Source organism: Castanea sativa, chromosome 5 (genome assembly GCF_040712315.1).
Source record: "Castanea sativa cultivar Marrone di Chiusa Pesio chromosome 5, ASM4071231v1".
Classification (NCBI taxonomy): Eukaryota; Viridiplantae; Streptophyta; class Magnoliopsida; order Fagales; family Fagaceae; genus Castanea; species Castanea sativa.
Window position 1 is genome coordinate 73,795,633 of NC_134017.1, and position 14,045 is coordinate 73,809,677.

The window sequence follows — 14,045 nt, forward strand, 5'->3', positions numbered from 1 at the left end:
AACATACAAAAAAAAGGTTTATCCTAGAATAAACCATAAATAAATTAAATTTCTAACTTCTTAAGTTTCAGGACATGCCAATGCCAGTAATTGGCTAAAATAAAAACTTAAGGGGTGTCAAGGCCACTACCCCAAAGTTCAGGGGAGTGTGAGGTTATTTTTCCCTATTTTATTTAAGCGTTCCTTGCTGAAGTGTCCATGTTGGTTTACGCCACCACCTCCATGAGCTGCCACCTATTTTATTTAAGATCCTAACCATTTAATTAGAGTCATAAGCCTTTAAGAAAAATCTTAAAATTAAAGAAAGGGAAAAAAATTAAAGAGTTTTTACTGTCACTAGGCAAAAATATCGTTTTTTTAAAAGAGAATAAAATATTTTATTTCAATCCGTTTTCCAAGGATAATAACTATTTTCTCATGTTTTCATCTTTTGTGTTTCATAGTTTTCAAACTAAGTCAAAATTATTACCGAAAACTGAGTCATACGCAATCTCAAAGAAAGTAGTCAAGTTGCTTCTATAATCGGACGTAGCTTAGTTAATGCAATGACCCTCAATGCACTAGGTAAAAGAAAAGTCCTCTTTGTTGAGGTAGAACGGATTCATAACCTTTGTGGAAATGAAGTCATATCACAACATCGAAAGCATAATGCAAGCAATCGATGTAGCCTGTGATAAAATTAAGATATAATACTAAAATAAGTACAACAATTTTCACTAGTAATTAATCGAACAATTTATGTTCTTATCTGCATCAATGGTTTTTATAATTCACTCAGTTTTAATAATATTGACAAATGTTTTGAGACTTTTCTTGCACACTACATATAACCACAAAATGATTATTTGAAAGTACACTATATGCTAACTATAAGCTGGCGACCGTGATGTTACTTGCTTATATCTAGCAAATTCTTGGATTGAGCTCTTTATCCAGTAGGATGTTACTTGCCTTTAGATTTCTATGAATAATTCTTAATCTTGAATCCCAATGAAGGTACAATAGACCTTGACCAATTCCTTTAATAACGTTGAAGTCTTTTCTCTTATCTAACCGTTTTTCTTTGTGTGGATCTAATGAATTTAGACAAAAGAAACAAAAAAGATAAAGTGAGGATTAAAATTACAATGTGAATGAACATGAACTTTACAAAAGAAGTTCATTTAGTGGAAGTCATCAGAAAGCTTTGTTTCAATTGAAGTACCAAGACAAAGAAGATTGTTCCATTGTCTCCTAATACACTAATAATATCTCTATGAACAAAATAAAATAAAAAATGTGAAATCATTTTATTATAATTAAGAATTGGTAAGCCTTTTTACTCTAATATTTAGCCCATCTTAAAATTTTCTCTATAAACAAACATCCAATCATTGACTGGATAGATATTCAAATTATTAGACAAGAAACTCTAGAAGAGCAACCATGATTCTGTACACAGGACCAAATCTACCTTCCCCATGCTTGTTAAATTCATGGAAGTTGTTTGTTGCACTCACCAGCTTTTGAAAATCGAATAGCTTCCTGGACTTCAACCTGGTTCAGATAGTCTCCAAGCTGGTGGATATACAAAATCGTGACAAATGTCTCTTTATCAAAGCCCGAAAAATAAAATGTTTGATAACATCTAATAATTTTCAGACTAAATAAAAAAAAAAAAAAACCATGAAATGAAAAAGAACAGCCACACATTTGATGTCAAAAAGATAGAGGTGAAGAATCTGAACATTAAAAAAAAATGCCAAAATTAAACGACTATTTTTGGTTACAAACCTTAATAATAATAATAATAATTATTATTATTATTATTATTATTATTATTAATTTATTACTATATTATTAATTATTATGCTATAAATGAATATTACAATAGCAAGTCATAAAAAACACTTATAACTCACAAAATGATTACCATTAGTATCTTATTAATTTTCCTAACCATTCCCATTCACTACAAAAAAATGGCCTACTGCGGCGGGCCAAAACCGCCGCTAAAGCCCCAAAAACTGCCGCTATAGGCACATTTCACCTATTGCGGCGGTTCTACCCGCCAGCCTTGTCGCAACGCAATATCTCTATTGCGGCGGTACAAAAATCTGCCGCTGTAGATATGCCCTTTAGCGGCGGTTTTGGTTTATTGTGGCGGGCATAAAACCACCACCATACGACGTTTGAATTCGTGTCAATTGACTTTTAGCGGCGGACACATGACGCCGCTATATGTGTGTACCTTTAGCTGCGGGCTATAAGTGCCGCTATAGGATTTCATTTAATACATAAATGTGCACCTATTGCGGCGCTTTTTGACCGCCACTATAGGTTTTTTTTTTTTTTTCCCAATGCAATCGTTACAAAGAACCTATTTTGCATCAAATACATGGTTCAGACCTGTTACAAAGAACATATAATAGTTTAAGCTAACCTGTTTTGCATCAAATACATGGTTCAAACCTATTACAAAGAACTTATAATAGTTTTAGCATATATATATATATATATATATATATATATATATATATATATATATATCTACAAAAAAAAAATTACTACAAATTATCACTAGAGAGTAGAGAGAGAAACAATAAGTCTACTTGCACAATAAAGTCCACAACTTTTTTCACAACAGTTGAGTTTGCAAGTTGTAATGTACAAATCATAATTTGCCACCTCAACTAGCTGTGAATTTGGTTGTCTCTAGCTTTACTCGGAGCAAACTCAAGCCATATAACTATGCATGACAATAGTTGTCAATTTAAACACCATAAAAACAATAACCCAAGTAATGTTTTCAGTTGAACCAAATGGAGGGTATATAACAACATAGATACATGATATTACACAATTGGAGTAAACCCAATTAAACATAATGATTCTCAACCAAACACCATAAAAACAAAGACCCAGACAACAAATCTTTCAACTGAGCCAATTTTTACAAATTGGGTGCCAACCCAATAGCCAAAAACACAAACACGCACATAGAATAACAAAGAGTATCTAGTAAAAGACACACACCATTGCAGTACTAAGACAATTGAGAACCAAAGGCCTGTTCAGAATTGCTGTTCTAGACCAAGCTTTGCCCTCAACCAATACCTGCAGAGAGAGACAGAGAGAGAGAGAGAGAGCTAGTGTGTGGGGGTTAAAGAAAGAGAATGGACTAAAGGGTATTCTTGAATGTTGAAACTGACTTGGTTGTCAAGTTCATCGGTAATAGTAGTGTCCAAAAGAGAATAGAGAGCTCTTGTGTGGTATTGGTTGAGGATGCGAAGACTGTGAGTGCGAAGATTGTTGCGCCTCAGCAACAAGGCAGCCTTAAACCTCTGCATCATTTAGCCCACCCACTCTTTCAAATTCTGCCCTAACACAACTCAAGCTCTCTACTCTCTAGTGATAAATTGATAATAAAAAATTCTGAGGAAAAAATTAAAAAAATGAGAAGAAGAATAGGAGAAGAAGAAAAATGTTTATTGCTACAAAAAAACTAACACTACAAAAAAATATTTATTTTTTTAAGGTATATTGCTACAACACTTTCTTTGATCTCTAAACTCAAACCTACAAATTAAACACCTATGATGTGTATCAATTTCAATATTGAGATTACTTACTAAAAAAAGAGATTCAATATTGAAATCGAGGATACAAATAGTTAAGCAAAGTAACCCTTGAAGGTGTATTCAAATGAAATCTAAAATGAGTCTTTCATCACAGCCTATCATTTGAATATAAGAGGGGAAACACCATTTGGAGTACCTACAGATGAACAACATAACTTTGTTCACAGCAGTTGGAAGCACTAACATACTAATTATGCCCCCATTAGGCCAAACTAACGTATGCAAGAATCAATAGAAGATATCAGGGTGCATGGGAGCGCTGCATTTGGTTGGATTTGCTTAGCTGAATCTGTTGTAGTTGCTAGGCCAATTCTTTAATCCTCGCCTAGAGAAAATCAAACAATGGACATCAGGCTAGAGAAAATTTAGAAAAAATAGTATAGTTAATTTAAACATTGATCCAATCCAAATGACCAATGAAGGTAGACTAAATGCACAATTTTTTATGAATACAAAATTCTTTCAAGACCATTCCGCTGGTATGTTGCAAAAGAAGGGACCTAAAGTTAGCAGAATTATATCTAACCACAATATAGGAATCAAAACTTGAAACTATTGTGAGATTAAACAAAGATGAGCAATAAAGATAAAATTATTTGATAATTAAATATATATGGGCAATGTGTCTCCTCATCCAAGCTCTTAGACAGCCCTTAAATTCCTTACACCCACTCCCAATATCCTCTTAGGTATCACAAATGAAGAATGATAAAAAAACAAAAAAAGGAAAAGAAAGAAACCAAGCCCATAGATTTTTCACCTTCAATGAATGGTGTGTACATATAGAATATAGATTAAGTAAATATTACATGCATTGGAACCTTTGGATCCTATTGTTACTGACGGAGAAAGAAAAGTTAACCGTTTAATTTATTAGTTTATACTTAGAAAACTATAAGGTTTCATAATTTGAAACCTCCTTGAAACTATATGGTTTTTTTTAAAAATTAATTTCACCTTAAATTTTACGACTTACGATGACCAAGGTGTGTTCCAAGCAATCAAGTTCAACAAGTTGTCTACCACAAAACTTCAAATTTAACAAATAAAAAAACATAATTGAGCACCCCCTTTACAACCCCACCACCACCCTCAAGACACACACACCCACATATAACAAATAAAAATATACATAAGGAGTCATTAATAAAGGATTAGCTCTGCAATACAAACAAAAAGAAAAAAGTGGGGAAATGTGACAGATGTAAAACATGCAAGATGCATGATTTCTTGGTGCTATCACATTCACATGGCTAGTGTGGTACGCTCCCTCCAAACTTTCAACACACTGTTGGGCCTCACACTAAAGGAGGATGTATTTACACAAGTGTGGCGTGTTATCATTCTAATGTACCAGAAGGATCAAGCAATTTGTCATTGTTTTGTGCTTAAAAATATGCCAATCAATCATTTAGGTAGAAGAAACACTTGGAGATTTAGAAAACTGGGAAGCTGATCAATCTTGCTAGTTTGTATTTATAACCACTTACAAATAAAGTTTGTATTTTTCGTGGCCCTTTAATTTCTCCATCACATGCTTTACTAGATTGTCTTGAGAGTAGCTTTTCCTTTATTACCATCCATAGGGTGAAAGAATGTTGCGAGAATTACTAAGGAAAACCAATAGATATCCATGTAATTCACCATAGGTTTGTTACTGCTAACAAAATTCAATGTATCACTAGAGTTATAAACTGCACTTGGAGAAGAAAGTCGAGTAATAGTCATTTTTATTATTTGAGAAATAAATTGTGGGAATATCCCTACCATTTTTGAATCCTCTAGTCTCATTCTTTGTCACTTCCACAAATTAGAGTAAAACTTAGATACAATAACTTAGATACAAAACGACTTTTATTTTAAAAAATATACTCAGAATCATAGCAAAACCCGAAACTTATACAAATAAATTCAATAAACACAATTCAAAAACTATACAGAACCTTCTCAATCACTGCAGAAAATAATATTCAAATTCACTTTTCTGGGTTACCCAACTCAAATGCATGTCTTTATGGAATTCCATCACTCTCACGCATTAACAATCAATACAATTTAATAAAAAATTCACCCAGTAATAAACAAGAAAAATAACATGGGGGTTATCTTTAGATATGAAAAATAAAATTTTTAAAAAATAATAATAATAGCAACAACACCGAAAGTTCTCATATACGAAAAGGGTAAATCCAACCTAGTTACTAGAAATCCAAGCCAAATACTAGAAAGCCAAGCCAATCAAGTCTCAAGTGCCACATCCATAAAGCAAAGCTAGAAAACCAAACCAGTAACGTCCCAAGTGGGACCTCCATAAATCCAAGCTAGTTTTTTTTTTTTTTTTTTTATTAAATTGAGAAAAACCAACCTACTAGAAAGAGATTCTTATGGCCAATTTCACATGTAAATAAACAAAAATCAAAACCCCACAACATTTCCTTCACGAACAGAAGAAGAAGGGAAAAAAACTATCTTTTGTCTAATCAATAAATAATGATCCACAATCAACCACCACTCTCACATGAAAACCCAAGCCCATGGATCTACAAACAATCACACCTAGTCCTTTCATCTTTCAAGACACAAAATCTCCAACCTTAACGGAAATCTAACCATAGAAACAAATTAAAGAGAAGGAACTCTTAGGCACAGATAAAATAAAATCAAATATAGAGAGAGGGAGGGAGCAAGGGGGAGAAGAATAGACCTGACGGCAAAGAAGATCGGAGTCGGTGCACTGGGATGGTTGGTGGCTGAGGAAAAAGAAAATCCAATTACAGCTAGAGATAGGTTTATTCAATTAGGACAAGGCTTTCAACATATGGACATGTCCGTTTATGTTTCACTTTTTCAAGGCACAACCTAACCTTTTCTTTCTACAGTAAGGAAGAACCTAGTCACAGCACATATGTTATATATAAAAAAAAAAAAATCGGAATAACATAAACCAGATACAATATGAAATTCTATAACTCCAAAAATAAAAAACTCCAATGCAAATAATTCGCAAAACTCTAGCCAAACCTTAAGCATCAGTGCATTACTACATTTTTGTGAGAGTATCTTAAAAGAAGAAGAAGAAGAAGAAGGAGAAGACAAGTGACTGACCTGCACATCCTGAGCGTTGACGTCGAGATGATCGGTGATGAGGAACCGAAACCTAGAGGAGTTGAGGTTGGTACCCGACCCAATAACCCGATTCGAAGGGAAGTTAGATAGCTTCCACGCCACGTAAGTGAGCACATCAACGGGATTGGAAACTATAAGCAAAATGGTCTCCAGCGAGTAACAAGCCAGCGGAGGAATAATACTCCTAAACAGAGTCACATTCCTCTACAACAGATTGAGCCTAGACTCGCCTAGGATCTGGCGAGCCCCAGCAGTGACGATACAGAGATTAGATCCAACGGTGAGTGCGTAGTCGACAGAAGCCTGGATTTTGGTGCGAGGTAAAAACGCAGCAGCGTGTTGAAGATCAAGCATCAGCGTCGGCTCTGGGCTCAGCTCGGCTTGTCGGCGGCTGGTGGCTAGGTTGGCCAGCGACTGGTGGTTGGTGGCTGGTGTGTGTGATTAGAGTCTCATTGAGGAAAAAAAAAATTGGTGAGGATTCAAATATATATTCAAGTTACATATTCAAGTTACATATAAACAAATATATATATATATATATATATATATATATATATATATTAATTATATATATAATAAATACATTTTACTATATTATAATAAATTATATATTTTTAATTAATATTTAAATAAATATAATTAAAATATATAAATTATATCTATCTATATATATTAAGAGGATTCAAAAAGTTAGTTATTACTTTTTTTACTGTAAAAAATACCCCTAAATTAATTAACCAACAACTTAAAAATGGAGTTAAAATAGTAAATTGACAAAAGATAGTTAGTTATTACTTTTTTATAGTAAAAAATACCCCTACCTAAAACTTAAAAATGAGGTTAAAATAGTAAATTAAAAAAAAATGATAAATTCCTACTTCTACGTTGAAATGCCTTCCTACTTTTAATAAATTCCTACTTCTACTCAATAGCTTAAAAAACTCCTAACATATTTATCTTCTCCACATTTTCTGAATAGAATTTCTCATAAAAAAAGAAACGTGTACAATAAAACTTCCCCACTTTTCTTCTAAAAAAAAGAACTTCCCACTACTCATGTTTGAAAGAAAATAACTACCCCTCCAATACAATAAGGAAAAACTATCCCACGTTTAAAAAAAAAAAAAAAAAGTGTCAGACTAAACTAATTGAAAAATGAATCCTATTCTCTTTGGGAAAAAAAATCCTATCTATTTTTTCAAATTGTGATGAAAGAAAAATTATAATACTAAACCCAAAAAAAAAAACCCCATCGCACACGCAAAACGCGTGTGATGATGCTAGTATATTATAATAACTTATATATATTATAATAATTTATATAAATTACATATTTTTTTAATTTATATAAAATATAATAATAAATATATAAATTATAATAAATGATTATAGTAAATATAATTTAAAATGATTATAGTTTTGGTAATAAGGAGAGGAAAAAAAAAAAAAAGCTCTTACTATAGGTCGAACTTGGGCTGTCTGGTGGAAATGTGCGTCTTTGCCACTAGGAAACCAGGAACTTTCTTGAAATAATTTGTACAAATTAATATTTAATATATTTCGTGCCATTCTTAGATTTGAAATTTAACTGTTGGATTTGAAGAATGTAATGAAATGTTCACTCTGGTAAATTATACTCACAATTAGACGACTGGATTTAGAGAAAGGAGCAATCAAAGTTTAGTTAAAGTTGGTCAAACCCGATCAAACTGAATAGATGGTCCCGATACCACTAGTTTTAGTGAAATTCATATTCAAATCTTGATCATTAGGATTCAAGAGTAAGATGACATAATGGTGTTGGTAAAATTTGAGACCAATTGAATGGTCAGATTGAGAGAATATATATACCAATATAAGTACATAACACATGTCCATCACGTGCCATTATTAGATTTGAAATCTAATTGTTGGATTTGAAGAGTGTAATGAAAGGTTCATTCTGGTAAATTATGGTCACAATTAAAAGGTTGGATTTAGAAAAAGGCGCGGTCAATAACTTATTACTGAATGTTACACCAATCAATACCTTATTATTGAATTCTTATTTTGAAAATCCAACCGTTAGATTACATGTTTTATATGTTTTCAACAAGCATGCCAATTTTCATGCCAATTAGATGTAATTTACCATTTGATTTCTAAGCTCATCTTTTATACGTTACTTTAAACTACAAAAACTTGAATTTAAACAATTGATTGATGACATAGCTATTACTCTTTGATCACCTTGAAATTTTTTAAGAATGAAAAATATATGAAGATAATGTAATCTAATGGTAAATTTGTCAAAATTCACATTGAATTAAGAAATATAGTGTTGGCTTCAAGTTACACTTGATGTAACTCTAAAAAATGTTACACTAAGAAATAACTTATTTTTGAATTCATATTTTGAAAATCCAACCGTTAGATCACATTTTCTATATGTTCTTAACATGCATGCCAATTTTCATGCCAATCGGATGTAATTTACCATTTGATCTTTAAACTCATCTTTTATGCGTTACTTTATACTACAAAAACTTGAATTTAAACAATTGATTGATGACATGGCTATTAATCTTTGATCACCTTAAAATTTTGTAAGCATGAAAAATATATGAAGATAATGTAATCCAACGGTAGATTTGTCAAAATTCACATCGAATTAAGAAATATAAGGTTGGCTTCAAGTTACACTTGATGTAACTCTAAAAAATGTTACACCAAGAAATAACTTATTTTTGAATTCATATTTTTAAAATCGAACCGTTAGATCACATTTTCTATATGTTCTTAACATGCATGTCAATTTTCATGCCAATCGGATGTAATTTACCATTTGATCTTTAAACTCATCTTTTATGTATTACTTTAAACTACAAAAACTTGAATTTAAACAATTGATTGATGACATGACTATTAATTTTTGATCATCTTGAAAATTTTTAAGCATGAAAAATATATAAAGATAATGTAATTTAACAGTAGATTTGTCAAAATTCACATCGAATTAAGTAATATAGGGTTGGGTTCAAGTTACACTTGATGTGACTCTAAAAAATGTTACACCAAGAAATAACTTATTTTTGAATTCATATTTTGAAAATCCAACCGTTGGATAACATTTTCTATATGTTCTTAACATACATGCCAATTTTCATACCAATCGGATGTAATTTACCATTTGATTTTTAAACTCATCTTTTATACATTATTTTAAACTACAAAAATTTGAATTTAAACAATTGATTGATGACATGACTATTAATCTTTGATCACCTTGAAATTTTTTAAGCATGAAAAATATATGAATATAATGTAATCTAACAGTAGATTTGTCAAAATTCACATTGAATTAAAAAATATAGGGTTGGGTTCAAGTTACATATGATGTAATTCTAAAAAATGTTACACCAACTAATATCTTATTATTGAATTTATATTTTGAAAATTCAACCATTAGATTACATGTTCTATATGTTCTTAATGTGCATACCAATTGGGTATAATTTACAATTTGATCTTTAAACTCATCTTTTCTGCGTTATTGTAAACTACAAAAACTTGATTTTATACAAAAACCTTACCTAGAGCGGCGGACCAAAAACGCACCGCAATAGGTGACATATAGCGGCGGTTTTTGCACCCGCCGCAATAGGCCTGCTGCAATTTCAGGGTCTATTGCGGCGGGTCATTGACCTGCCGCTATATCTAAGCTGAAGGCTGCTAAAGTAGGTCTATTACGGTGGGTCACTGGCCCGCTGCAATGGTACGCTACAATATACTAGATCTATTGCGGCAGGCCGATGTCCTGCTGCAATAGATCTCATGTATAGCGGCAGGCCGAAAACGCACCGCAATAGGCGACCTATAGCGGCAGTTTTCGCACCCGCCGCAATAGGGCAATTTTTTTGTAGTGATTTCAATGACCATTCAATAACTTTGTTAAAAAAGAATTAGCTGACTAATAATTAAAAAAATGGTAAACTACGTTTTTGGTCCATATCATATACAAATTTGATCCATAACTTTTCAATTGTGTCAATTTGGTTCTTACCCTTTTTGTACCATGTCAATTTAATCCCTGCCATTTGAATGAAAATTGATGACGTGTCTAATGGCTAAAAAAAAAAAAAAAAGAGCTTCCGTTGATGTGAGAATAAACTAAAATTTTATTTTGGCTGTACCACAACACTAAATAGTTAAGGACCAAATTGACACGGTACTAAAAGGTTAGGGACCAAATTAACACAATTGAAAGGTTAGAGACCAAATTGAAGTATAGTGTAAAGGATATGGAGTAAATATATAGTTTACCCTTAAACAAATAATCAAAAGAAGTTTGAACTAATAATTTAAAAAAGGCAAAAATCCAAAACTAACTGTCTAACTTTCAGTCTTTTTCATTTTAGTTCTCTAAATTTCAATTTTGTCATTTTAGTCTTCTAACTTTCAATTGTTGTCAATTCGGTATTCTGTTAACCATCTATTAATTGTCTTTGTTAAATAAGCAAAATGACGCCGTTTTGGCACCTTTTTTTTTTTTTTTGTAATTAAAAGAAATAAAAACTGTATTTAAAAAAGAAAAGAAAAGAAAAAATTTAGGGGAACAACATCGTTCCCCTTACTTGAAATCAAAAGACAAATTTTGGGGGAAGAAGGGAGAAGGGACGTTTGGGTTGGTAGTAGTGACGAGGTGAGACTGAGATTGAGAGAGAGAGCACCCGAGAAAACAAATAGAGAGTTGAGACACGATCCCGCTAGTTTAAGAAAACAAATAATGAGTCATCGTGTTTTGGTTTTGTTTTCTCAGGCTAGGGGGATCATGTCTCTACTCTCTATTTGTTTTCTCGGGTGCTCTCTCTCTCAAATCTCAGTTTCTCTCTCTCTCTCTCTCTCTCTCATCATTGCTGCCGACCTAGACATCCCCTCTCCCTTCTTCCCCCAAAATTCGCAGTTTAGGGCTATGAGAAAATTTACACGATTTGTGTTTTGATTTTTGGTAAGGGGAACAACGTCTTTCCCTTAAATATTTTTTTAAATAATAGTTTTTTTAATTACATTTTTTTTAATAAAAGGAGCCAAAACGACGTCGTTTTGCTCATTTAACGAAGACAATTAACAGATGGTTAATAGAATATCGAATCGACAACAATTGAAAGTTAGAGGACTAAAATGACAAAATTGAAAGTTATTGAACTGAAATGAAAAAGGTTGAAAGGTAGAGGGTCAGTTTTGGATTTTTACCTTTGAAAAAATATACCAAAAAAATTACTGTCATTATAGTACATAAGTGTTAATTTCCTTCAATAATGCCACTTAGTAATTATCATTAAAAGCATAATAACTAAGAATTACAAAAAAATAATAATAATACCAAAAACATTCCTAAGTCTTTGACAATAGAGTACCTATTAAATGCCACAAAAAAAAAAAAATCAAAAGGAGAGATGACTCATTACAAGAATAAAAGAAAAAAAACAACTACAAAAACTATTTAGTCCACATTGGTCCATTTTGGTCTATTTAGTCCAACTTGGTCCAATTCAATCCATCTAATAATATCAAATTTGTTAAAAAAAAAAAAAAATACAGAGTGAAAAAGGGATAAAGAAAAATCCCTCACAAAGTGGAGTACTCTTCCGCTCTCCAAAACCCTTTCATTTCCTCCCTCCTCCCTCTTCACTCTTCTCTCCAATTCATGGAAGGGAATGGAATTGAAAAACTTGAGACAACAAAATGAGCTTTCTCTGTTAAAAAACCAATCTCAGCTACTATTACATTTCCTTGACACAGATAATGAGTGAGTGAACCATGTTCCCATATTTGTCCACGTGCATGTTAACTTTAGTTGTTCTTAGCCTTTATCAGTAATAAACTTCAATTTGCCATTGATATATACGATTTTTTTTTTAAAGACTTTTCTATCGTTTTTATAGACCTTTCTATCTTAACACACCTTTGGGATGTACTCATATTTGGTTTGCAAGATGTGGTAGGTTATATTTATCATAATACACCTTTCTATCTTAATGCTTTTCTACAGATTTTCATAAATAAATATAAAAAAAAGAAAGAAAAAAGTGCCACAGGTGCTCCATTAGATGGGTTAAGCCATACAATCGTCTCAAACTCACCCCAAACATCAATGATTCCAAAGATTGGGTGTATATTTAGATACATCTAAGTTTATTGGGGACATGGGTGAGAGAAATAACGGCAAGTAAAAACAAAATCAAATATGAAGATTCAAAATACAAATTTCCGAATCTAAATAGTAAAAAATAACTTGATCTTAAAGGGTCAAAAGTGTAATTTAATAATAAATTTAACTAGACTTTAAGCATACGCTCTCTTCAATTTTTTTCTTCATCTAAAGATCACTACTTTTTAAAAAAAAAAAAAAATTCCTAATTCAAGGTTGATGGGCTTCCTAATTATAAAAGTACCTAAGCGTGTGATGAGTAGCACCCAAAAAAAAAAAAAAAAATCATTGTTGACTTTATGAATTTGTTATATTGATTGTACTTATGTCAATGGAGAACAACATGAGTTTCAAATGTGGCTCAAAGTAGATACACAAAAATTAACTAGCTATGAGTACGCATTCACGCGTGTGCTGATAAGACTCTTTTATTTTTTTATTCCCAAAATGTTAATATTTTTCATTCATCATAATTTAAAGTTGCTACAATTTCTAATCACACAAATACTTAGGGTGTGATCATGGTTTTAGAAACTAGACCGGGCAAAAACCAATTTTGCCTCATATTTTTGATTTAACTAAGTTTTTGACCAATTTTAACTGGTTTTTGACCAATTTTGGGGATTTTCACTATACTGGATTGGTGCTTGATTCCTGGTTGAACCAGCCGGTCCAATCCGGTTTTTAAAACAAAGGGTGTGATTAGTGTTTATGTGAAAAATATATTTCACCCACAAATGCATAACACTTGTCACACACCTTGGTATTTTTGTGATTGGAAAATGTAGTAATTTTGAATATAATGAATCAAAACTATTAACCTTTTCAAAAAAATAGAAGAGCTTCTGAAAAGTGCGTGATAATTACAAAATACTAGTCTCTAAGCACGCACTCAGAGGCTCTTTAATTTTTTTCGGTAGAGGTTAATAATTTACTTCCATTATAATTTGGGATTACTACATTTTCTAATCACAAAAATACCTAGGGGTGTCATGAGTGTTATGCGTTTGTGGATGAAATAATTTTTTCATCAACCCTTAGGTATTTTTGTAATTGGAAAATGTAGTAATCTCAAAATTATAATGGAAGTAAATTATTAACCTTTTCCA

General features: G+C 31.9%; 1 long non-coding RNA gene across 1 annotated transcript; it reads right to left on the reverse strand.

Annotated features, from left to right (window-relative positions):
* Positions 1 to 2,557: 2,557 nt before the first annotated feature.
* On the reverse strand, positions 2,558 to 7,180 carry LOC142634355 (uncharacterized). The gene is made up of 3 exons (XR_012844124.1): positions 6,726 to 7,180; positions 3,192 to 3,945; positions 2,558 to 3,096 (listed from the first exon to the last, which is right to left on the reverse strand). It is a non-coding gene; the product is annotated as an uncharacterized LOC142634355 (long non-coding RNA).
* Positions 7,181 to 14,045: the final 6,865 nt, after the last annotated feature.